Source organism: Marmota flaviventris, chromosome 2 (assembly GCF_047511675.1).
Source record: "Marmota flaviventris isolate mMarFla1 chromosome 2, mMarFla1.hap1, whole genome shotgun sequence".
NCBI lineage: Eukaryota > Metazoa > Chordata > Mammalia > Rodentia > Sciuridae > Marmota > Marmota flaviventris.
In genome coordinates this window covers 97,486,136-97,511,357 of record NC_092499.1, presented here as the reverse complement: position 1 = coordinate 97,511,357, position 25,222 = coordinate 97,486,136, and the positions used below count along the sequence as shown (strand labels likewise).

At 36.6% G+C, this 25,222-nt stretch overlaps 1 pseudogene; it reads right to left on the bottom strand.

Annotated features, from left to right (window-relative positions):
* Window positions 1–1,053: 1,053 nt before the first annotated feature.
* Window positions 1,054–25,222, bottom strand: part of LOC114084738 (serine/threonine-protein phosphatase 2A catalytic subunit beta isoform pseudogene) — a 42,234-nt pseudogene continuing 18,065 nt past the window's right edge.

Genomic DNA, 25,222 nt, shown 5'->3' with positions numbered 1-25,222 from the left:
ATAAGGTACATTAGGAAGTTTCCTATCAACATTATATTAGTGGAGATCAGTGATAATTTTAGTCTATTTTAAATTATTTTTTTATTTTATTCAATAACAATGCATGGTTTAAAAGGTTAAATACAACTATGAGACTTATAGAGGAAAAGTAGTCTCAGGATATACCTTCCTCATGCTCTGGTACTCTTAGATTTTTCTTCTGAAATGTATCATCATATTTGTAAATATCATGTATATATGCTTATCTTTATAGTTACCTATTTAAGACATATCTATTGACTTCATATTATGTTATGGAGATTTTTCTTGTCTTTTCTTCTTCTTTTCCCTACCCTGCTTCCCTTTATCCCAATTTTTAAAATTTGTTATCACCATTTTTTTTTTTACTTCACAAGTTTATTATAAAAAAACACTGCAGTACTCTTGTTCAGTAACATCATCTTAAGGAGAGGGAAAAACGGTTCTGTTCAAAACAACCCACCAGGTTCTGACAATAACAAAGAATAACATGGGGCTGAGATTTGAGAAGGAAATAAACTGAGTGCAGACAAGTCATACTATTAAATTAAATGATTTCTCTGAAAATAAACAAAATGATTTCAACTCACAAGTAGAGGGGAGGCCTTGGTACTTATTTTTTAAAAATGTTCATTAAGCTCCAATGATTGTTTACTGCTATCTTTATCTACAGTCATGCTGAGTAAAGCTATAGCTAAATGGAAGTTCAATTGTATTTATGAGGTGTGAATGTTTACATCTTATTATCCGCAGTCCTTCAGAGAAAGCAAAAGTAACTATAAATAGCACTATGCGGGAAACTGGTTTCCTGACAACAATGTTGCTTCAGCATGTAATGAACTGGTTCTTGTAAACTGGTCACGGCTGTTGATGACAGGAAACTTGTATTTTTATATACCGCATCTTTTGGTCCATGTAAAAACAAGTATTTTGAATGTTAACTATTTTCTGACACTTTGGAGTTACGGTTGCTCTTCCCAATTCCATTAGGTCAATATATGGTTCATGGCAATACTGGACAAGTTTAAAGTTTCATTACAGGAAGCAGTCTGGGGTACTATGAGTAACATGTGTTTCATCTCTACTAGGTGCTGGATCAAACTGCAAGAAAGAATATCTAATGTATCATCCAGTTCCATGACTTGGTCACTACAATGATAATAATAGTATGGAAATCGTTACTACATTCCAATCATGGCACCAGTTATATCCCTTCATCACCAGCTGGTGAGCTCTAGACACCAATGTGAGGCCATTGACATAATTATATGTCTCAGAAATATCTTGCACAAATGCGTAAACAGTTCCTCAACTAGATATACTCCAACCACCATGATCATCTGGATCTGACCACAGACAGTCACACATTGGACCCTCATGGAGAACTTGTAGGCAATCAAATGTGTTGATGTAATCCAGTGTATCTGTGGATGGTGAAAGGCCATCCTGTCAACAGAAGATGTGCCCATCCACAAAGGCAGTGAGAGGAAGATCTATAAAATATTTCCAAACATTTGCATTTCCATATTTTCTTAAAAACTCATCCTAGACACCATAAACGTGTGTGATCTGCCTGCTCTTGTGATTCCCTACAAGAATGGAGATGCTTTCCTGCTAATGAAACTTACTATCACCATTTTTGTTAAATGATTATTTAATGCTTATAATGTCTGTATAAGTATTGTTCACTGTTAGGCAGGTAAAACACTATGATAGTTTGGTTTTATACAAATTTTATTTTTCTTCATTACTATTTCATTCTTTCATTTGCTTCATTTTCTATGTATCAGTGGTACAAGAGTTATATAGCCTTCCCCAAATTTAGTAGTAGATATGAAAGAATCCTCATTTCAATTCTTTTTTTTATTGGTTGTTCAAAACATTATAAAGCTCTTGACATATCATATTTCATACATTAGATTCAAGTTGGTTATGAACTCCCAATTTTACCCCAAATACAGATTGCAGAATCACATCGGTTACACATCCACATTTTTACATAATTCCCTATTAGTAACTGTTGTATTCTGCTACCTTTCCTATCCTCTACCATCCCCCCTCCCTCCCCTCCCATCTTCTCTCTCTACCCCATCCACTGTAATTCATATCTCTCCTTGTTTATTTTCCCATTCCCCTCACAACCTCTTATATGTAATTTTGTATAACAATGAGGGTCTCCCTCCATTACCATGCAATTTCCCTTTTCTCTCCCTTTCCATCCCACCTCATGTATCTGTTTAATGTTAATCTTTTCTTCCTGCTCTTCCTCCCTGCTCTGTTCTTAGTTGCTCTCATTATATCAAAGAAGACATTTGGTATTTGTTTTTTAGGGATTGGCTAGCTTCACTAACCATAATCTGCTCTAGTGCCATCCATTTCCCTGCAAATTCTATGATTTTGTCATTTTTTAGTGCTGCGTAATACTCCATGGTGTATAAATGCCACATTTTTTTTATCCATTCATCTATTGAAGGGCATCTGGGTTGGTTCCACAGTCTAGCAATTGTGAATTGTGCTGCTATGAACATCGATGTAGCAGTATCCCTGTAGTACGCTCTTTTAAGGTCTTCAGGGAAAAGTCCAAGAAGGGCAATAGCTGGGTCAAATGGTGGTTCCATTCCCAGCTTTCCCAGGAATCTCCATACTGCTTTCCAGATTGGCCGCACCAGTTTGCAGTCCCACCAGCAATGTACAAGAGTACCCTTTTCCCCACATCCTCGCTAGCACTTGTTGTTGTTTGACTTCATAATGGCTGCCAATCTTACTGGAGTGAGATGGTATCTTAGGGTGGTTTTGATTTGCATTTCTCTGACTGCTAGAGATGGTGAGCATTTTTTCATGTACTTGTTGATTGATTGTATGTCCTCCTCTGAGAAGTGTCTGTTCAGGTCTTTGGCCCATTTGTTGATTGGGTTATTTGTTTTCTTATTGTTTAATTTTTTGAGTTCTTTGTATACTCTGGATATTAGGGCTCTATCTGAAGTGTGAGGAGTAAAAATTTGTTCCCATGATGTAGGCTCCCTATTTACCTCTTTTATTGTTTCTCTTCCTGAGAGAAAACTTTTCAGTTTAAGTAAGTCCCATTTGTTGATTTTTGTTATCAACTTTTGTGCTATGGGTGTCCTATTAAGGAATTTGGAGCCCGACCCTACAATATGTAGATCAAAGCCAACTTTTTCTTCTATCAGACGCAGAGTCTCTGATTTGATATCTAGCTCCTTGATCCACTTTGAGTTAACTTTTGTGCATGGCGAGAGGAGGGGATTCAGTTTCATTTTGTTGCATATGGATTTCCAGTTTTCCCAGCACCATTTGTTGAAGATGCTATCCTCCCTCCATTGCATGCTTTTAGCTCCTTTATCAAATATAAGATAGTTGTAGCTTTGTGGATTAGTCTCTGTGTCCTCTATTCTGTACCATTGGTCCACCCTCCTGTTTTGGTACCAGTACCATGCTGTTTTTGTTACTATTGCTCTGTAATATAGTTTTAAGTCTGGTATCGCTATACCGCCTGATTCGCACTTCCTGCTTAGAATTGCTTTTGCTATTCTTGGTCTTTTATTTTTCCATATGAATTTCATGATTGCTTTACCCATTTCTACAAGAAATGCCGTTGGGATTTTGATTGGCATTGCATTAAACCTATAGAGAACTTTTGGTAATATCGCCATTTTGATGATGTTAGTTCTGCCTATCCATGAACAGGGTATATTTTTCCATCTTCTAAGATCTTCTTCTACTTCTCTTTTTAGGGTTTTGTAGTTTTCATTATATAAATCTTTCACCTCTTTTGTTAGGTTGATTCCCAAGTATTTTATTTTTTTTGAGGATACTGTGAATGGAGTGTTTTTCCTCATTTCCGTTTCAGAAGTTTTGTCGCTGATATACAGAAATGCCTTTGATTTATGCGTGTTGATTTTATATCCTGCCACTTTGCTGAATTCATTTATTAGTTCTAGTAGTTTTTTTGTAGACCCTTTTGGGTCTTCTAGGTATAGAATCATGTCATCTGCAAATAGTGATAATTTAAGTTCTTCCTTTCCTATTTTTATGCCTTTAATTTATTTCGTCTGTCTAATTGCTCTGGCCAGTGTTTCGAGAACTATGTTGAATAGAAGTGGTGATAGAGGGCATCCCTGTCTTGTTCCAGATTTTAGGGGGAATGCCTTCAATTTTTCTCCATTGAGAATGATGCTAGCCTGAGGCTTAGCATAGATAGCTTTTACAATGTCGAGGTAAGTTCCTGTTATCCCTAGTTTTTCTAATGTTTTGAACATAAAGCGATGCTGTACTTTGTCGAATGCTTTTTCTGCGTCTATTGAGATGATCATATGGTTCTTATTTTTAAGTCTATTGATGTGGTGAATAACATTTATTGATTTCCGTATATTGAACCATCCTTGCATCCCAGGTATGAATCCTACTTGATCATGGTGCACAATTTTTTTGATGTGCCTTTGTATCCGATTTGCCAGAATTTTATTGAGGATTTTTGCATCTAGGTTCATCAGAGATATTGGTCTGTAGTTTTCTTTCTTTGAGGTGTCTTTGTCTGGTTTCGGAATCAGGGTGATGTTGGCCTCATAGAATGAATTTGGAAGAGCTCCCTCTTTTTCTATTTCCTGAAATAACTTGAAAAGTATTGGTATTAATTCTTCCTTAAAGGTTTTGTAAAACTCCGCTGTATACCCATCCGGTCCTGGGCTTTTCTTGGTTTGAAGTCTTTTGATTTCTTCTTCTATTTCATCTATTGTTATTCGTCTGTTTAAGTTGTGAGTATCCTCCTGACTCAGTCTGGGCAAATCATATGACTTAAGGAATTTATCGATGTCTTCACTATCTTCTATTTTATTGGAATATAGGTTTTCAAAATAATTTCTAATTGTCTTCTGTATTTCTGTAGTGTCTGTTGTGATATTGCCTTTTTCATCCCGTATGTTAGTGATTTGAGTTCTCTCTCTTCTTCTCTTCGTTAGCATGGCTAAGGGTCTGTCGATCTTATTTATTTTTTCAAAGAACCAACTTTTAGTTTTGTTAATTTTTTCAATAGTTTCTTTTGTTTCAATTTCGTTGATTTCCGCTCTGATTTTAATTATTTCTTGCTTTCTGCTACATTTGCTGTTGTTTTGCTCTTCCTATTCTAGGGCTTTGAGATGAAGTGTGAACTCATTTATTTGTTGGTTTTTCCTTTTTTTGAGGAATGACCTCCAAGCGATGAATTTCCCTCTTAAAACTGCTTTCATTGTGTCCCATAGATTCCGATATGTTGTGTCTGTATTTTCATTTATCTCTAAGAATTTTTTGATTTCCTCCTTTATGTCTTCTGTAACCCATTGATCATTCAGTAACATATTGTTCATTTTCCATGTGATGTAGGATTTTTCCTTCCTTCTTTTATCATTGATTTCCAGTTTCATTCCATTATGATCAGATAAAATGCATGGTATTATCTCCACCCCTGTATATTTACTGAGGGTTGCCCTATGGCATAATATATGGTCTATTTTTGAGGAGGATCCATGTGCTGCTGAGAAAAAAGTATATCCACTTGATGATGGTTGATATATTCTATATATGTCAGTTAAGTCTAGGTTGTTGATTGTGATATTGAGTTCTATAGTTTCTTTATTCAGCTTTTGTTTGGAGGATCTGTCCAATTGTGAGAGAGGTGTGTTGAAGTCACCCATAATTATTGTGTTGTGGTCTATTTGATTCTTGAACTTGAGGAGAATTTGTTTTATGAACGTCGCAGCACCATTATTTGGTGAATAAATATTGATAATTGTTATGTCTTGTTGGTGAATGGTTCCTTTTAACAGTATATAATGTTCTTCCTTATCCCTTTTGATTAATTTAGTCTTGAAGTCAATTTTATTCGATATGAGGATGGCCACCCCTGCTTGCTTATGAGGACCGTGTGCGTGGTATATTTTTTCCCAACCTTTCACCTTCAGCCTGTGTATGTCTTTTCCAATCAGATGTGTCTCCTGGAGGCAGCATATTGTTGGATTTGTTTTTTTTAATCCATGTTACCAGCCTATGTCGCTTTATTGGAGAGTTTAAGCCATTAATATTTAGAGTTACTATTGATATATGGTTTGTACTTCCAGCCATGTTTGATTATTTATCTTCTTCTTTTTTTTTTTTTTAATTTAGTTTGTTTCTCCATGGTTAGCTTTCCCCCCGCCCTCTGTCTTTATAGAGGCACTTCCCACTGATGGTTTTGGTTATTGTTTTTCATTTTTTCCTCGTGTAGTGTTTTGCTCAAGATGCTTTGCAATGCTGGTTTTCTGGCTGCAAATTCTTTTAGCTTTTGTTTATCATGAAAGATTTTTATTTTGTTATCGTACCTGAAGCTTAATTTTGCTGGATACAGAATTCTTGGTTGGCATCCATTGTCTTTCAGTGTTTGAAATACGTTGTTCCAGGATCTTCTCGCTTTCAGCGTCTGTGATGAAAAATCCGTTGTTAACCTTATTGGTTTACCCCTGAATGTAATCTGCCTCCTTTCTCTTGTAGCTTTTAGTATTTTCTCTTTGTTCTGTATATTGGATATCTTCATAACAATGTGTCTTGGCGTTGGTCTACTGTGATTTTGTATGCTCGGTGTCCTGTATGCATCTACAATTTGTATATCCGTTTCCTTTTTTATTTCTGGAAAGTTTTCTGTAATTATTTCTTTCAGCAGGTTACTCATTCCCTTGGTTTGAATCTCTGTACCTTCTTCTATCCCGATGACTCGTAGGTTTGGTTTCTTTATGTTATCCCATATCTCTTGGATGTTTTTCTTGTGGTTTTTAACCAGCCTTTCTGAGTTGGCTAGGCTCTTTTCAAGATGATATATTTTGTCTTCATTATCTGATGTTCTGGCTTCTACTTGCTCCACTCTGTTAGTGATACTCTCAATTGAGTTTTTAATTTGGTTTATTGTTTCCTTCATTTCTAGAATTATTGTTTGGTTTTTTTTTATAATCTCAATCTCCTGATAAAGATGCTTAACTTCTTCTTTTATCTGTCTATGTAATTCATTTTCAAAGTGTTCTTTCACTGTTTGGATTTGCTGTCTCGTGTCTTCTTTAAGGTTCCATTCCATCTGTCTAAGGTATTCCTTGAGTTCTTTATATGACCATTTTTCTGCTGACTCTAGGTCCTCCTGAATATTTAGGCTGTCCTTCATTATTTGTACTCCTTTTCTTCCTTGCTTTTTTATGCTGCTCATGTTACTTCTTGTTCTGTTTGACTGCTGAGTTACTGTTTACTCTTATAGATTTATTTGATGCTTGAGAGGAAAGATATTAGAAGGGAAGGGAAGAAGTCACTAAAGAGAATGAGAGTAGGCAGGTAGAATTCAAGGAAGGGGAATAAGAAAATTGAAAAGAAATGAAAAGACAAAAGAAACAAGAATAACAAAGATTAGATAATAAAGAAAGAAAGAAAAGATGAAAAAAAAATTTTAACAAAAATAATAGCGATAATAAAAAATGAAAATTAAAATTTAAAAAAAATAATAATAATAAAATAAAAAAAATTAAAAAAAATAGAAACATTGAAAAAAAGTTAAAGAACAAGAACAAATAAAAATTGAAAATGAAAGAAAAAAAAAGAAAAAGAAAAGAAAAAAAAATGATAATAATAATAATAATAAATGCAGTCCTAGAGTTCTATTAACTTCTCTTCCAGTAGGTGGAGCTGTGCCCACTGGGCCAAGCTTCTTTTCTCAATAGGTGGGAACCATTCACTGTGCAGCAGCTCTTTCTTCTAGACTGGGCGGGTCTCCAATCCTGAGTGTCTAGGGCCTTGTCTTGTGTTTCCTCAAGCCAGGCCGTGCTCACCTGTGGCGCTCACCACAATACTGGCTACACGCCAGGTCTGCTGCTCCTGGGAGCCCTGTTTTCATGAACACCTGGGCTCACTCTCCCTGTTTGCCTCCCTCAGACCCTAAGTTTGTAGAGCTTGGGGCTGAGATTCCCCAGCGAATTTGCTTGCCCTCCTGTAGCCACGCCCCCGGTAGCTGGTGCAAGAGACCTCAGTTGTCAGCACTGGTGGGAGCGGTAGCCGGGAGGTCTGCGCCGCAAGTCCCGCGCCACTCCTGATTCCCTCGGTCTGGTTATTGCGTTCACAGGAGAGCTGGGAGTGGCCCTTAAGTTTTCCCTGCTGTGTGGAGAGAGATGACTAGGGGATTACACACCTGTTGCGCTGGTTTCAATGCAGTTATCTCCTCCGCCCGTGACGCCATTTCTCTGCCATGGTGGTATCCCTTGCAAATGGTGACCGTTTGTTCCCTTTGCCGGGTGACCAATGCAACGGGTGGGTCCTGACTGTCTCTCCCAATCCCCGTTTCAGTCCTGTGGCCACTGCCTATGAAGGCTCTGTTGGCTTTTACCTCTGTAAGTTCCTAAGGGCCGGCCAATTATTTCAGCGGGATCGTTAGTGCTGAGTCACACGAAGCAGGCGAACCGGAGCTTAATTGCCTCCGATTCGGGCTCTGTGTGTGTGTTCTGAGGGGCCCAGCCTGTACACCCCAGATCCACGTCAGCTCAGCATTGCCTAGTGATCCTGAGCAAACAGCATTTAGACAGTTTACGGCTCCCTATGCCCGTGCAGTTGAAGATGTCAGAGACTTGATCTCTCTGCGCCTGCCACCATGTTACATCACCTCAATGATATTCATGTTGCCCTTACAGCTTCCTGGTATAAGCAAGTTCTTGGGATTATACAAACTGCTGCTTCTGTTTCCAGTCCAGATTTCTAGAAATGAAACCCTGCCGCCGTCGCCTCCGTCTCTGGGCTGCGCTCACGAGCGCCGCGCTTGTCTGCGACCGTAGCAGAGCCGCCCTGGCCTCCGCAGCTCTTCAGCCCGGTGCCCGGCCCCAGGGGCCCAAGCGGCTCTCCGTCCCCCTCCTCCGGAGCACGGGTCCTCTGGCAGGGGGGTGCAGAACGACCCCAGAGCAGGCTCTGCCCGAAGGTGCAGCGGCGAACAGGCCACCGAGACGCTCGAGGCTGCATTCCAGCCTTCGGAGGACAGGGCGGCAGCCCAGCTCCAACCTCTAGGTGCGGCTGCCGGACAGTGTATACAGAGCCATCAAGACAGCAAGCAGAAAGCAAATGGCGGCTCCTGCGGAGTGGATTTTCGGCACAGAAACCACAGCCCCACCAACAATCCCAATCCACAAACTCTCCCTGTATAAAAAATATTCAAAAAAAAAAAAAGAAAGAAAAGAAAAAAAAAAAGGCGGGGCGCACTGAGCTTTCTTTGCCTCGGGTACTTACAATCCACTGCTGATTACACATTCAGCTTCTCCGCCCGGAGCGAAGCGAAAGAGGAAGCAGATGGGAGCAAAGCGCCCGCGGCTCTGAGCAGCCAAACTTCTCTTTTTCGATTTCTTTGTTCTTCCTGCTCCTTGGCAAAGTGGTCCGCTACAGATTAACGGTGAAAGGAGCTCTAACAGACTGTGCGAAATCTCTATTAAAGCCGCTGCTTTGAGCACCACGCTCAGCACTTCAGCAACCCCCGTATGCAGCGGCCATCTTCCCTCCTCATTTCAATTCTATTTTTCATATAACCAGAAGCATTTCATTTTTTCCTTCCTTCCTACCTCCTTCCTATTTTCTTTCCTTTTTCAATCCAGGAGTTCTTTTGTGCAGTCTGAACTGTTTACTCTAGATATTTCTTGGGTATAGGTATGCTCTATTCCTACAAATATTTTCTCCAGAATTTCTATGCTGGAGCCATATTCCTGCCTTCCTTTCTCTTGGTTTAACTCTGACTATTGTGTAGATACATATTGTCTAGCAATTTCTTGATAATGACAGCTTATGTGACTGAAACATCTTTATTCTCCCTCCTTCAAACTTTTTTTTTAGAAATTTAAATTATTTATTTAATTGATTTATATATGACAGCAGAATGCATTATAATTCTTATTACACATATACAGAACAATTTTTCATATCTCTGGTTGTATACAAAGTATATTCACACCAATTCGTGCCTTTATACATGTACTTTGGATAGTAATGATCATTACATTCCACCATCATTAATAAACCCATTTCCCCTCCCTTCCCCTCCAACCCCTCTGCCCTATCTAGAGTTCATCTATTCCTCTCATGTTCCCTCTCCCTATACCACTATGAATCAGCCTCCTTATATCAAAGAAAACATTTGACATTTCTTTTTTTGGGATTGACTAACTTCACTTAGCATTATCTTCTTTAACTCCATCCATTTACCTGCAAATGCCATGATTTTATTCTCTTTTATTGCTGAGTAATATTCCATTGTGTATATATACCATATTTTTTAATCCATTTATCTATTGAAGGGCATCTAGGTTGGTTCCACAGTTTAGCTGTTGTGAATTGTGCTGCTATAAACATTGATGTGGCTGTGTTCCTGTAGAATGTTGTTTTTAAATCCTTTGGGTATAGACTGAGGAGAGGGATAGCTGGGTTAAATGGTGGTTCCATTCCCAATTTTTCAAGAAATCCCCATACTCTTTCCATATTGGCTGCACCAATTTGCAGTTCCACCAGCAATATATGAGTGTACCTTTATCCCGACATCCTCACCAACACTTACTGCTGTTTGTTTTCATAATAGCTGCCATTCTGACTGGAGTGAGATGAAATTTTAGAGTGGTTTTGACTTGCATTTCTCCAATTGCTAGTGATGATGAACATTTTTTTCATATATTTGTTGATTTATTGCATATCATCTTCTGAGAAGTATCTGTTCAGGTCCTTGGCCCATTTATTGATTGGGTTATTTGTTTTTTTGGTGTTTAGCTTTTTGACTTCTAGTGATTAGTGCTCTATCTGATGTGTGAGAGGTAAAGATTTGCTCCCAAGATGTAGGCTCTCTATTCACCTCACAGATTGTTTCTTTTGCTGAGAAGAAACTTTTTAGTTTGATTCCATCCCATTTAATGATTCTTGATTTTAATTCTTGTGCCATAGGAGTCTTATTAAGGAAGTTTGGACCTAATCCCACATGATGGAGATTAGGGCCTACTTTTTTTTCTTCTATTAGACGCAGGGTCTCTGGTTTAATTCCTAGGTCCTTGATTCATTTTGAGTTGAGTTTTGTGCATGAGAGATAGGGGTTTAATTTCATTTTGTTGCATATGTATCTTCAGTTTTCCCAGCACCATTTGTTGAAGATGCTATCTTTTCTCCAATGCATGTTTTTGGCACCTTTGACTAATATAAGATAATTGTAATTTTGTGGGTTAGTCTCTGTGTCCTCTATTCTGTACCATTGGTCTACCAGTCTGTTTTGGTGCCAGTATTATGCTGGTTTTTTTTTTATACTCTGTAGTATAGTTTAAGGTCTGGTATAGTAATGCCACCTGCTTCACTCCTCCTGCTATGGATTACTTTAGCTATTCTGGTTTTCTTATTTTTCCAGATGAATCTCATAATTGCTTTTTCCATTTCTATGTGGAATGTCATTGGAATTTTGATTAGAATTGCATTAAATCTGTATAGTGCTTTTGGAAGTATGATCATTTTGATAATATTAATTCTGCCTATCCAAGAGCAAGGTATATCTTTCGATTTTCTAAGGTCTTCTTTGATTTCTTTCTTTAGGGCTCTGTAATTTTAATTATATAGTTCTTTCACCTCTTTCACTATATTGAGTCCCAAGTATTTTATTATTTTTTTGAGGCTATTGAAAATGGGGTAGTTTTCCTTGTTTCCCTTTCTGATGATTTGTCACTGATATACAGAAATGCCTTTGATTTATGGGTGTTGATTTTATATCCTGCTACTTTGCTGAATTCACTTACTAGTTCTAGAAGTTTTCTGATGGAACTTTTAGGGTCTTCTAGGTATAGAATATTGTCTTCAGCAAATAGTGCCAATTTGAGTTCTTCTTTTCCTATGTGCATTCCTTTGATTTCTTTCATCTAATTGCTCTGGCCAGAGTTTCAAAAACTATGTTAAATAGAAGTGGCAAAAGAGGGCATCCATGTCTTGCTACAGTTTATAGAGGGAATGCCTTCAATTTTTCTCCATTTAGAATGAAGTTGGCCAGGGGCTTAGCATAGATAGTCTTTATGAAGTTGAGATATGTTCCTGTTATCCCTAGTTTTTCTAGTGTTTTGAACACAAAAGGGTGCTGTATTTTGTCAAATGCTTTTTCTGTATCTATTGAGATGATCATATGGTTCTTATCTTTAAGTCTATTGATGTGATGAATTACATTTATTGATTTCTGTATGTTGAACCAACCTTGCATCCCTGGGATGAATCCCACTTGATCATGGTGCACGATCTTTTTGATATGTTTTTGTATTAAATTTGCCAGAATTTTATTGAGAATTTTTGCATCTATGTTCATTAGAGATATTGGTCTGAAGTTTTCTTTTCTTTCTTTTTTACTTATTTATTTATTTACTGATGTGTCTTTGCCTGGCTTTGGAATCAGGGTGATATTGGCCTCATAAAATGAGTTTGGAAGTGCTGCCTCTTTTTTTGATTTCCTGAAATAAATTGAAGAGTATTGGTATTAGTTCTTCTTTAAAGGTCTTGTAGAACTCTGCTGTGTATCCGTCTAGTCCTGGGCTTGTCTTGGTTTGTGGACTTTTGATGGCATCTGCTGTTTTATCACTTGAATTGATCTGTTTAAATTGTGTATAATATTCTGATTCAGTTTGGGCAAATTATATGACTCTAGAAATTTGCCAATTCCTTCAACATTTTCTATTTTATTGGAGTACAAGTTTTCAAAATAATTTATAATTATCTTCTGTATTTCTGTAGCATCTGTTGTAATATTTCCTTTTTCATCATTCATGTTAGTTATATGAGTTTTCTCTCTCCTTCTCTTCATTAGCATGGCTAAAGTCTGTCAATTTTATTTATTTTTTCAAAGAAGCAACTTTTTGTTCTGTCAATTTTTTAAATTGTTTCTTTTGTTTAAATTTCATTGATTTCAGCTCTAATTTGAATTATTTCCTGTTTTCTGCTGCTTTTGGTATTCATTTGTTCTTCTTTTTCTAGGGCTTTGAGATGTAATGTTAAGTCATTTATTTATTGAATTTTTCTTCTTTTAAGGAATGAACTACATGCAATAAAGTCTCCTATTAGGACTGCTTTCAAAGTGTCTCAGAGATTTTGATATGTTGTATCTGTGTTCTCATTCACCTCTAAAAATTTTTTAATCTCCTCATTGATGTCTTCTGTAACCCATTGTTCATTCAGTAGCATATTATTTAGTCTCCAGGTGTTGGAGTGAATTTTATTTCTTATTTTATCATTGATTTCTAATTTCATTCTATTATGATCTGATAGAATGCAGGGTATCTCTACTTTTCATATTTGCTAAGAGTTGCTTTGTGGCATAGTATATGATCTATTTTAGAGAAGGATCCATGTGCTGCTGAGAAGAAAGTGTATTCTCTTGTTGAAGTATTAAATATTTTATATATGTCCATTAAGTCTAAGTTATTGATTGTATTATTGAATTCTATAGTTTCTTTGTTCAGCTTTTGTTTGGAAGATCTATCCAGTGATGAAAGAGGTTTGTTAAAGTCACCCCAAATTATTGTGTTGTGGTCTATTTGACTTTTGAACTTGAGAAGAGTTTGTTTGATGAACATAGATGCTCCATTGTTTCGGGCATATATATTTATAATTGTTCAGTCTTTTTGGTGTATGGTTCCTTTGAGCAGTATGTAGTGTCCTTCTTTATCCCTTTTGATTGACTTTAGTTTGAAGTCTACTTTATTTGATATGAGGATGGAAACCCCTGCTTGCTTCCACAGTCCATGTGAGTGGTATGATTTTTCCCAACCCTTCACCTTCAGTATGTGGATGTCTTTTCTTATGAGATGAGTCTACTGTAGGCAGCATATTGTTGGGTCTTTTTTAAATCCAATCTGCTAGCCTATGTCTTTTAATTAGTAAGTTTAGATCATTAATGTTCAGGGTTATTATTGGGACATGATTTGTATTCCCGGCCATTTTTGTATATTTGTGGAATTTAATGTTACTTGTTTTCTCCTCTGATTAGAATTTCCTTTAGCGTAATGCCTCCCTGATTTTCATCATTGTTTACCATTTCCTCTTAGAATATTTTGCTGAGGGTGTTCTATAGTGCAGGCTTTCTAGCTGTAAATTCTTTTAACTTTTGTTTATCATGAAAGGTTATATTTCATCATCAAATCTAAAGCTTAGTTTTGCTGGATATAAGATTTTTGGTTGGCATCCATTTTCTTTTTTTTTCTTTTTTTTTATTGGTTGTTCAAAACATTACAAACTCTTGACATATCGTATTTCATACATTAGATTCAAGTGGGTTATGAACTCCAATTTTTACCCCAAATACAGATTGCAGAATCACATCGGTTACACATCCACATTTTTACATATTGCCATACTAGTAAAAACTGTTGTATTCTGCTACCTTTCCTATCCTCTACTATCCCCCTCCCCTCCCCTCCCATCTTCTCTCTCTACCCCATCTACTGTAATTCATTTCTCTCCTTGTTTTTTCCCATTCCCCTCACAACCTCTTATATGTAATTTTGCATAATAATGAGGGTCTCCTTCCATTTCCATGCAATTTCCCTTTTCTCTCCCTTTCCCTCCCACCTCATGTCTCTGTTTAATGTTAATCATTTCCTCCTGCTCTTCCTCCCTGCTCTGTTCTTAGTTGCTCTCATTATATCAAAGAAGACATTTGGCATTTGTTTTTTAGGGATTGGCTAGCTTCACTTAGCTTAATCTGCTCTAATGCCATCCATTTCCCTGCAAATTCCATGATTTTGTCATTTTTTAGTGCTGCGTAATACTCCATTGTGTATAAATGCCACACTTTTTTTATCCATTTATCTATTGAAGGGCATCTGGGTTGGTTCCACAGTCTAGCTATTGTGAATTGTGCTTCTATGAACATCGATGTGGCAGTATCCCTGTAGTACGCTCTTTTAAGGTCTTCAGGGAATAGTCCAAGAAGGGCAATAGCTGGGTCAAATGGTGGTTCCATTCCCAGCTTTCCCAGGAATCTCCATACTGCTTTCCAGATTGGCCGCACCAATTTGCAGTCCCACCAGCAATGTACAAGAGTACCCTTTTCCCCACATCCTCGCCAGCACTTGTTGTTGTTTGACTTCATAATGGCTGCCAATCTTACTGGAGTGAGATGGTATCTTAGGGTGGTTTTGATTTGCATTTCTCTGACTGCTAGAGATGGTGAGCATTTTTTCATGTACTTGTTGATTGATTGTATGTCCTCCTCTGAGAAGTGTCTGTTCAGGTCCTTGGCCCATTTGTTGATTGGGTTATTTGTTATCTTATTGTTTAATTTTTTGAGTTCTTTGTATACTCTGGATATTAGGGCTCTATCTGAAGTGTGAGCAGTAAAAATTTGTTCCCATGATGTAGGCTCCCTATTTACCTCTCTTATTGTTTCTCTTGCTGAGAAAAAACTTTTTAATTTGAGTAAGTCCCATTTGTTGATTCTTGTTATTAACTCTTGTGCTATGGGTGTCATATTAAGGAATTTGGAGCCCGACCCCACAATATGTAGTTCGGAGCCAACTTTTTCTTCTATCAGACAAAGAGTCTCTGATTTGATATCAAGCTCCTTGATCCATTTTGAGTTAACTTTTGTGCATGGCGAGAGAAATGGATTCAGTTTCATTTTGTTGCATATGGATTTCCAGTTTTCCCAGCACCATTTGTTGAAGATGCTATCCTTCCTCCATTGCATGCTTTTAGCCCCTTTATCAAATATAAGATAGTTGTAACTTTGTGGATTAGTCTCTGTGTCCTCTATTCTGTACCATTGGTCCACCCGCCTGTTTTGGTACCAGTACCATGCTGTTTTTGTTACTATTGCTCTGTAGTATAGTTTGAAATCTGGTATCGCTATGCTGCCTGATTCACACTTCCTGCTTAGAGTTGCTTTTGCTATTCTGGGTCTTTTATTTTTCCATATGAATTTCATGATTGCTTTATCTATTTCTATAAGAAATGCTGTTGGGATTTTGATTGGCATTGCATTAAACCTATAGAGAACTTTTGGTAATATTGCCATTTTGATGATGTTAGTTCTGCCTATCCATGAACAGGGTATATTTTTCCGTCTTCTAAGATCTTCTTCTATTTCTCTTTTTAGGGTTCTGTAGTTTTCATTGTATAAATCTTTCACCTCTTTTGTTAGGTTGATTCCCAAGTATTTTATTTTTTTTTAGGATATTGTGAATGGGGTGTTTTTCCTCATTTCCGTTTCAGAAGTTTTGTCACTGATATACAGAAATGCCTTTGATTTATGCATGTTGATTTTATATCCTGCCACTTTGCTGAATTCATTTATTAGTTCTAGTAGTTTTTTTGTAGACCCTTTTGGGTCTTCTAGGTATAGAATCATGTCTTCCGCAAATAGTGATAATTTAATTTCTTCTTTTCCTATTTTTATGCCTTTAATTTATTTCGTCTGTCTAATTGCTCTGGCCAGTGTTTCGAGAACGATATTGAATAGAAATGGTGAGAGAGGGCATCCCTGTCTTGTTCCAGATTTTAGAGGGAATGCCTTCAATTTTTCTCCAGTGAGAATGATGCTAGCCTGAGGCTTAGCATAGATAGCTTTTACAATGTCGAGGTAAGTTCCTGTTATCCCTAGTTTTTCTAGTGTTTTGAACATAAAGGGATGCTGTACTTTGTCGAATGCTTTTTCTGTGTCTATCGAGATGATCATATGGTTCTTATCTTTAATTCTATTGATGTGGTGAATAACATTTATTGATTTCCGTATGTTGAACCAACCATTCATCCCAGGGATGAATCCTATTGATCATGGTGCACAATTTTTTTGATGTGTTTTTGTATCCGATTCGCCAGAATTTTATTGAGGATTTTTGCATCTAGGTTAATTAGAGATATTGGTCTGTAGTTTTCTTTCTCTGAGGTGTCTTTGTCTGGTTTCGGAATCAGGGTGATGTTGGCCTCACAGAATGAATTTGGAAGAGCTCCCTCTTTTTCTATTTCCTGAAATAACTTGAAAATTATTGGTATTAATTCTTCTTTAAAGGTTTTGTAAAACTCCGCTGTATACCCATCCAGTCCTGGGCTTTTTTGGTTGGTAGTCTTTTGATTGCTTCTTCTATTTCATTCGTTGATATTGGTCTGTTCAAATTGTGTGTATCCTCCTGACTCAGTGTGGGCAAATCATATGACTTAAGAAATTTATCAATGTCTTCACTATCTTCTATTTTATTGTAATATAGGTTTCCAAAATAATTCCTAATTATCTTCTGTATTTCTGTAATATCTGTTGTGATGTTGCCTTTTTCATCCTCTATGTTAGTAATTTGAGTTATCTCTCTTCTTCTCTTCGTTAGCATGGCTAAGGGTCTGTCGATCTTATTTATTTTTTCGAAGAACCAACTTTTAGTTTTGTCAATTTTTTCAATAGTTTCTTTTGTTTCAATTTCGTTGATTTCCGCTCTGATTTTAATTATTTCTTACCTTCTGCTACATTTGCTGTTGTTTTGCTCTTCCTTTTCTAGGGCTTTGAGATGAAATGTGAGCTCATTTGTTTGTTGTTTTTTTCTTTTTTTGAGGAATGATCTCCAGGCAATGAATTTCCCTCTTAAAACTGCTTTCATTGTGTCCCATTGATTCCGATATGTTGTGTCTGTATTTTCATTTATCTCTAAGAATTTTTTGATTTCCTCCTTTATGTCTTCTGTAACCCATTGATCATTCAGTAACATATTGTTCATTTTCCATGTGATGTAGGATTTTTCCTTCCTTCTTTTATCATTGATTTCCAGTTTCATTCCATTATGATCAGATAAAATGCATGGTATTATCTCCACCCCTGTATATTTACTGAGGGTTGCCCTATGGCATAATATATGGTCTATTTTTGAGGAGGATCCATGTGCTGCTGAGAAAAAAGTATATCCACTTGATGATGGTTGATATATTCTATATATGTCAGTTAAGTCTAGGTCATTGATTATGATATTGAGTTCTATAGTTTCTTTATTCAACTTTTGTTTGGAGGATCTGTCCAATGGTGATAGAGGTGTGTTGAAGTCACCCATAATTATTGTGCTGTGGTCTATATGATTCTTGAACTTGAGGAGAATTTGTTTTATGAATGTCGCAGCACCATTATTTGGTGAATAAATATTGATAATTGTTATGTCTTGTTGGTGAATGGTTCCTTTTAACAGTATATAATGTCCTTCCTTATCCCTTTTGATTAACTTAGTCTTGAAGTCGATTTTATTCGATATGAGGATGGCCACCCTTACTTGCTTACGAGGACCGTGTGCGTGGTATATTTTTTCCCAACCTTTCACCTTCAGCCTGTGTATGTCTTTTCCAATCAGATGTGTCTCCTGGAGGCAGCATATTGTTGGATTTGTTTTTTTAATCCATGTTACCAGCCTATGTTGCTTTATTGGAGAGTTTAAGCCATTAACGTTTAGAGTTACTATTAATATATGATTTGTACTTCCAGCCATGTTTGATTATTTATCGTTTTTTTTTTTTTAATTTAGTTTGTTTCTCCATGATTAGCTTTTCCCCCACCCTCTGTCTTTACTGAGGCACTTCCCACTGTTGGTTTTGGTTATTGTTTTTCATTTCTTCCTCGTGTAGTGTTTTGCTCAAGATGCTTTGCAATGCTGGTTTTCTGGCTGCAAATTCTTTTAACTTTTGTTTATCATGAAAGATTTTTATTTCATTGTTGTACCTGAAGCTTAATTTTGCTGGATACAAAATTCTTGGTTGGCATTCATTGTCTTTCAGTGTTTCAAATATGTTGTTCCAGGATCTTCTCGCTTTCAGCCTCTGTGATGAAAAATCCTTTGTTAACCTTATTGGTTTACCCCTGAATGTAATCTGCCTCCTTTCTCTTGTAGCTTTCAAAATTTTCTCTTTGTTCTTTATGTTGGATATCTTCATAACAATGTGTCTTGGTGTTGGTCTACTGTGATTTTGTATGCTCGGTGTCGTTTATGCATCTACAATTTGTACATCCGTTTCCTTTTTTATTTCTGGAAAGTTTTCTATAATTATTTCATTCAGCAGGTTGCTCATTCCCTTGGATTGGACCTCTATACCTTCCTCTATCCCGATGACTCTTAAGTTTGTTTTATTTATGTTATCCTATATCTCTTGGATGTTTTTCTTGTGATTTTTTACCAGCCTTTCTGAGTTGGCTAGACTCTTTTCAAGATGATATATTTTGTCTTCATTATCTGATGTTCTGGCTTCTACTTGCTCCACTCTGTTAGTGATACTCTCATTTGAGTTTTTAATTTGGTTTATAGTTTCCTTCATTTCTACAATTATTGTTTGATTTTTAAAATAATCTCTATCTCCTGATAAAGATGCTTATTTGCTTCTTTTATCTGTTTATGTAATTCATTTTCAATGTGTTCTTTCACTGTTTGAATTTGCTGTCTCATATCCTCTTTAAGGTTCCATTCCATCTGTCTAAGGTATTCCTTGAGTTCTTTATTTGACCATTTTTCTGATGCCTCCAGATCCTCCTGAATATTTAGGCTGTCCTGCATTGTTTGTACTCCTTTTCTTCCTTGCTTTTTCATGCTGCTCATGTTACTTCTTGTTCTGTTTGATTGCTGAGTTACTGTTTACTCCTATAAATTTATTTGATGCTTGGGAGGAAAGGTATTAGAAGGGAAGGGAAGAAGTCACTGCTGCCGCCAGTTTCAATGAAGTTATCTTCTCCGCCGCATTCTGGTGATGTCAGTTCTCTGCCATGGTGGTATCCCATGCAAATGGTGACAGTCCGTTCCCTTTGCCGGGTGACTGATGCAATGGGTGGGTCCTGACTGGCTCTCCCAAGCCCCATCTCAATCCTGTGGCCACTGCCTATGAAGGCTCAGTTGGTATTAACCTCCGCAGGTTCAGAAGGGCCGACCAGTTGTTTCAGCGGGATCCTTTAGTGCTGAGTCACAGCAGTTTTTCTGCAAGATGCAGGCGAACGGGAGCTTGAATTCAGCCGATCCGGGCTCGGTGTGTGTTCTGAGAGGCCCAGACTGTTCGCCCAGATCCACGTCAGCTCAGCATTGCCTAGTGATCCTGAGCAAACAGCATTTAGACGGTTTACGACTCCCTATGCCCACGCAGCTGAAGAGGTCAGAGACTTGATCTCTCCGCACCCACTGCCATGTTGGATCCTCCTTGGCATCCATTTTCTTTCAGAGCTTGGTATATGTTGTTCCATGATCACCTGGCTTTGAGCATCTGGGTTGAAAAATCTGCGGAGATCCAAATTGGTCTCCCTTGATATATGATCTGATTCCTCTCTCTTGCAGCTTTTAAGATTCTATCCTTATTCTGTATGCTAGGCATTTTCATTATAATGTGCCTTGGTGTAGATCTGTTGTGATTTTGTATGTTTGGTGTCTTGTAAGCCTCTTGTATTTGGTTTTCTTATTTGTTTTTCATGCTTGGGGAATTTTCTGATATTATCTCATTGAAGAGACTGTGCATTCCTTTGGTTTGAAACTCTGGGCCTTCCTCTAACCCAATAACTCTTAGATTTGGTCTTTTGATGCTGTCCCATAATTCTTGGATATTCTTGGATATTGTTCATGGTTTCTAACTATCTTCACTGTGTGATCAACTTTATTTTCCAGGTTGTATACTTTGTCTTCATTATCTGGTTTTCTTTCTTTTAAATGATCTAGTCTCTTGGTTATGCTTTCTATTGAGTTTTTTATTTGATTTATTATATCCTTCATTTCAAGGACTTCTGACTTTTTTTTAGAGTCTCTATTTCTCTCAAAGTAGCCTTTTGCTACATACATTTGCTCTCAAAGGAGCTGAGATCCAGCCCAGACCACCCACACCAGATGCTCATTGTTGGAGTGATCAAATTTTGCCTGTTTTTGCTCATTTAGGTCATTATTTAATTCACAAATTATTTTAATTATGAACTTTCTGAACTCCTTTTCTAACACTTCATCAACTTCGTTGTCCATGGGTTCTGTTATTATAGTGTCCTGGTTTGTTTGGGGCACTTTCCTCTCTTGTTTTTTTTTTTTTTTTTAATGTTGTCTATGTGTCTTCCTTTCTTGTGGTGTGGATCTGAGATATTACAGTTTCTTCCTTATATTCTTGTAGTACTCATGCAGATTGTTTGTACCTCACCTTGGTGTTGGGCTTCTGGATCCTGCTGGTGTCCCTCAATGAATGTTACTGCATCCTGGATCTGGGTCCTGCACAAGTTGGTGTGGATAAATCTGGGCCATGGGGCTTGACCTCCCTTGGGGGTTGAGAGCATGGGTCCTGGGAGGGCTGGTGTGGGTGGTCTGGGCTGGATCTCAGCTTCTTTGGTAGTCTGCTGGTTGGTAGGACTCCTCCTTCAAACTTAATTGTTTGATCAAGAATAGCAAATAATGTTCTCTTATAATTTCTAATGCATTGCTTCACTGTTTCTGACTTTCAAAATTTCTTTGAAGAACTCTGATGCTTTTCTTATTCACAATCTTTGGCTTAGACTTCCTGTTGTGGTTGTTGCTGTTGTTCATTTGTTTTATTCCCTTTAGAAATGTAAGCATGTGAAGTTTCACTATGATATTCCTTGGTGAATCTTTTTTTCCCCTTTCATTCATAATTGCAGGCAACATAACAGATTCTTTCATTCTGGAAACTTGGGTCCTGCTGTGGATTAAAAAAATTCTACATTGTCATTTTCTCTTTCTGGAATTCCTATTAGTCATATGTTGAATCTCCTGATTTGATTCTGTAATTTTTGAAAATATTTCCTTCCTGCTTTCTGTTTTTTAATATTTTATTTTCTGGAAAAAACAACCATTCCTTTCCCTTACTTTTCTTTTTGCTCAAATTTTATTTTTCATAAATACTCAGTCTTATAAACTGATTCATAGTTGTCCCATGTATATGGTGTCTTCTTGTTTTCCTCTGAAGATATTAATTATAGTTTTTTTCACTCTTCATTTTCTCTATTTTTAAACAATTTTTTTTTATTTGGACCTTTACTTTTCATGTTGAAGCTTATGTGATGATTTTTATTATCAAAATAAGACCAATACACACACACATTTAGTTGTTGATGGACCTTTATTTTATTCATATTATTTATATGTGGTGCTGAGAATCAAAACCAGTGTCTCACACATTCTAGGTGAGCGCTCCACCACGAGCCACAACCCCAGTCCAGAAAGAGTCTATTTTACTTATTTTTCAGATTGAGAACTACAAAGATAGATGGATGTCTCTTGTATTTATAAAGAGAATGTCTGGTCATCCTATAGTAAGAAGATCAGAATGTGCCCCAACATTTTGTTCAGGAAACCTACAACATTGGTGTATATGGAATATTCCTCTGGGACTTCTAGTCTCTTCAGAGAGGAATCCTTGAATCTACTGCAACAAGAGGATACAATTGTCCAGAATGTTCTGAAAGTAAAGTGTTCGGGAACATAATTTTTTGAACAGACAGAATTTCCTTCCTTCCTTACTTTAAACCCTAAACTTGACCTTGTATAAGTATCCAGACTTCCTTTTACTCAATTTTTTTTTCAGAAAAAACTCCATTTATTTGAACAGTTTAGAGGAAAAGCAGCCATTTAATTGTATGTAATAGTTATTTTAAAGAAATAAACAGCCAAAATATGACTGATCCTCTTATGGAAGCCTCTATTTACAACCTGTATCATCAATAGATAAGACTCATTACTATATCATGTTTCTAAAAAAATTTCATTTCAAATAATCAAGAACTATAAATCAATTGCATACCTATACACCAATGACAAATCCACCAAAACAGAAATCAAGAAAACTTTCTCATTCACCATAGTCTCAAAAAATTAAATAAAATACTTGGGAATCAATCTAACAAAAGAGATGAAAGACCTCTACAATGAAAACTACTGAACACTGAAAAAAAGAGATTGAAGAGGCCTCAGAAAATGGAAAGATCTCCCATGTTCATGGATAGGTGGAATTAATATTGTCAAAATAGCCGTACTACCAAAATCTCTATACAGATTTAATGCAATTTCTATTAAAGTTCCAATTATGTTCTAAATAGAAATAGAAAAAGCAGTCATGAAACTCATTTGAAAAAATAAGAGGCCCAGAGTAGCCAAAGCAATACTCAGAGAAAAAAGTGATGCAGGAGGCATCATAATACCAGACTTAAGTTATACTACAGAATTATAATAACAAAAATGGCATGGTATTGGTACAAAAACAGACATGAAGATCAGTGGTACAGAATAGAAGACACAGATTCAAACTTATGTAAATAGTTACCTCATACTAGACAAAGTTGCCATAAACATACATTAGAGAAAAGATAGCCTCTAGAACAAATGGTGCTCAGAAAACTGGAAAGTGATATGTAGCAGAATAGATTTGAGCCCCTATCTCTCACCCTGCAAAAAATTCAACTCAAAGTGGATTAAGAACCTTGGCATTAGACCAGAGACCCTGTGCTTACTAGAAGAAAGAGTATGCCCAACTCTCCATCATGTTGGGTTAGGAAATGACTTCCTCAATAAGGCACCTAAAGTACAGAAGTAAAATCAAGAATCAATAAATGGGATGGTATCAAACTAAAAAGCTTCTTCACAGCAAAGGAAACAATCAAGAATGCAAAGAGAGAACTTACAGAATGGTAGAAAATCTTTGCCACCTGTACCTCAGATTAATATCCAGGATATACAAAGAACTCAAAAATTTTAACACCAAAAAAACTAAAGAGCCCATTCAATAAATTGGCAAAGAAACTGAACAGGCACTTCACCGAAGAAATGCAAATCAACAAATATATGAAAATATGTTCAACATCTCTATCAGAGAAATGCAAATTAAAACTACACTGATATTCCATCTCACTTCAGTCAGATTGACAATTATCAAGAATACAAGTAACAATAATGTTGTCAAGGATGTGGTGAAAGGTTTACTCATACATTGCTGGTAGGACTGAAAACTGATGCAACCATGATGGAAAGCAGTATGGTGATTCCTCAGAAAACTTGGAATAGGACCACAATTTGACCTAGTTATCCCACTCCTCAGTAAAAACCCAAAGGACTTAAAATCAACATACTAGAGTGACAGCCACATCAATGTTTATAGCAGTTTAGTTCACAATAGCAAAGCTATGGAACCACCTTATGTGTCTCTCAACAGATGAATTGATAAAGAAAAAGTGGTATATATACACAATGGAACATTACTCAGGCATAAAGAAGAATGAAATTACAGTATTTGTTGATAAATGGATAGCACTGGAGAATATTATGTTAAGTGAAAAAGCCAGTCTCCAAATATAAAATATAAAAGGCCAAATGTTTTCTCTGACATGTGGATGTCACAGCAAAGAAGGATGGAGAGAGAAAGAATAGAAGTCCATTGGATTAGACAAAGGGGAATGAAGGAAAGGGAGTGGAATGGGGATTAGGAAAGACAGTAGAATTAATTGAACATAATTTTCTTATCCTTGTATATGAATACATGACCAGGATAACTCCACATCATGTACAACTACAAGAATAGGATCCTAATTAGAATAAGTTATACTCCATGTATATACAGTATGACAAAATACATTCTACTGTCATGTATATCTAAAAAGAACAAATAAATTTTTAAAAATTAAGAGCTTTAAAAAGGTTAACTGTTAAAATAAAGTGTACCAGGACAAAAAATTAATTTACAAAATGGAAATTTAATGAGTAACAAAAGTTTAACTGAAGATTTTGAGAGTTCATGCACTTAGTAAAATGAGTCAGATACCTCACAAAGTTTGCCATTGGATATCTGAGTTCCTCCAAATTTCTTCACTTACTGAGTTTTCTTGGCTCTATTAATTTTCTCAGTTCACACACCCTTGCCAAACCCTTCCATTGTCTTCAGTATTTCAGTTCCAAACCATAACCTCAGCTTGCAGACCATATTCACTATCCAAACAATAGGATTTTCCTTGGGATCTAGAGCAGAAGAATAAAATAGAATGAACTTTCTCCTTCAAAAAATGTAGCCCAGTGATACTAATGAAGCCTATCATAAGTTGAAAATCAGCAGTAAAGTACTAATCATAATGACATATTACCTCATTGATGAATATCTATAATGTCAGGGAAATGGAGAATATGGTATGGATCGAGTATGTGGCAATAATAGTCAAGATTATCTTCATATGTGTTCATCATCATTATATGTGAGAAAA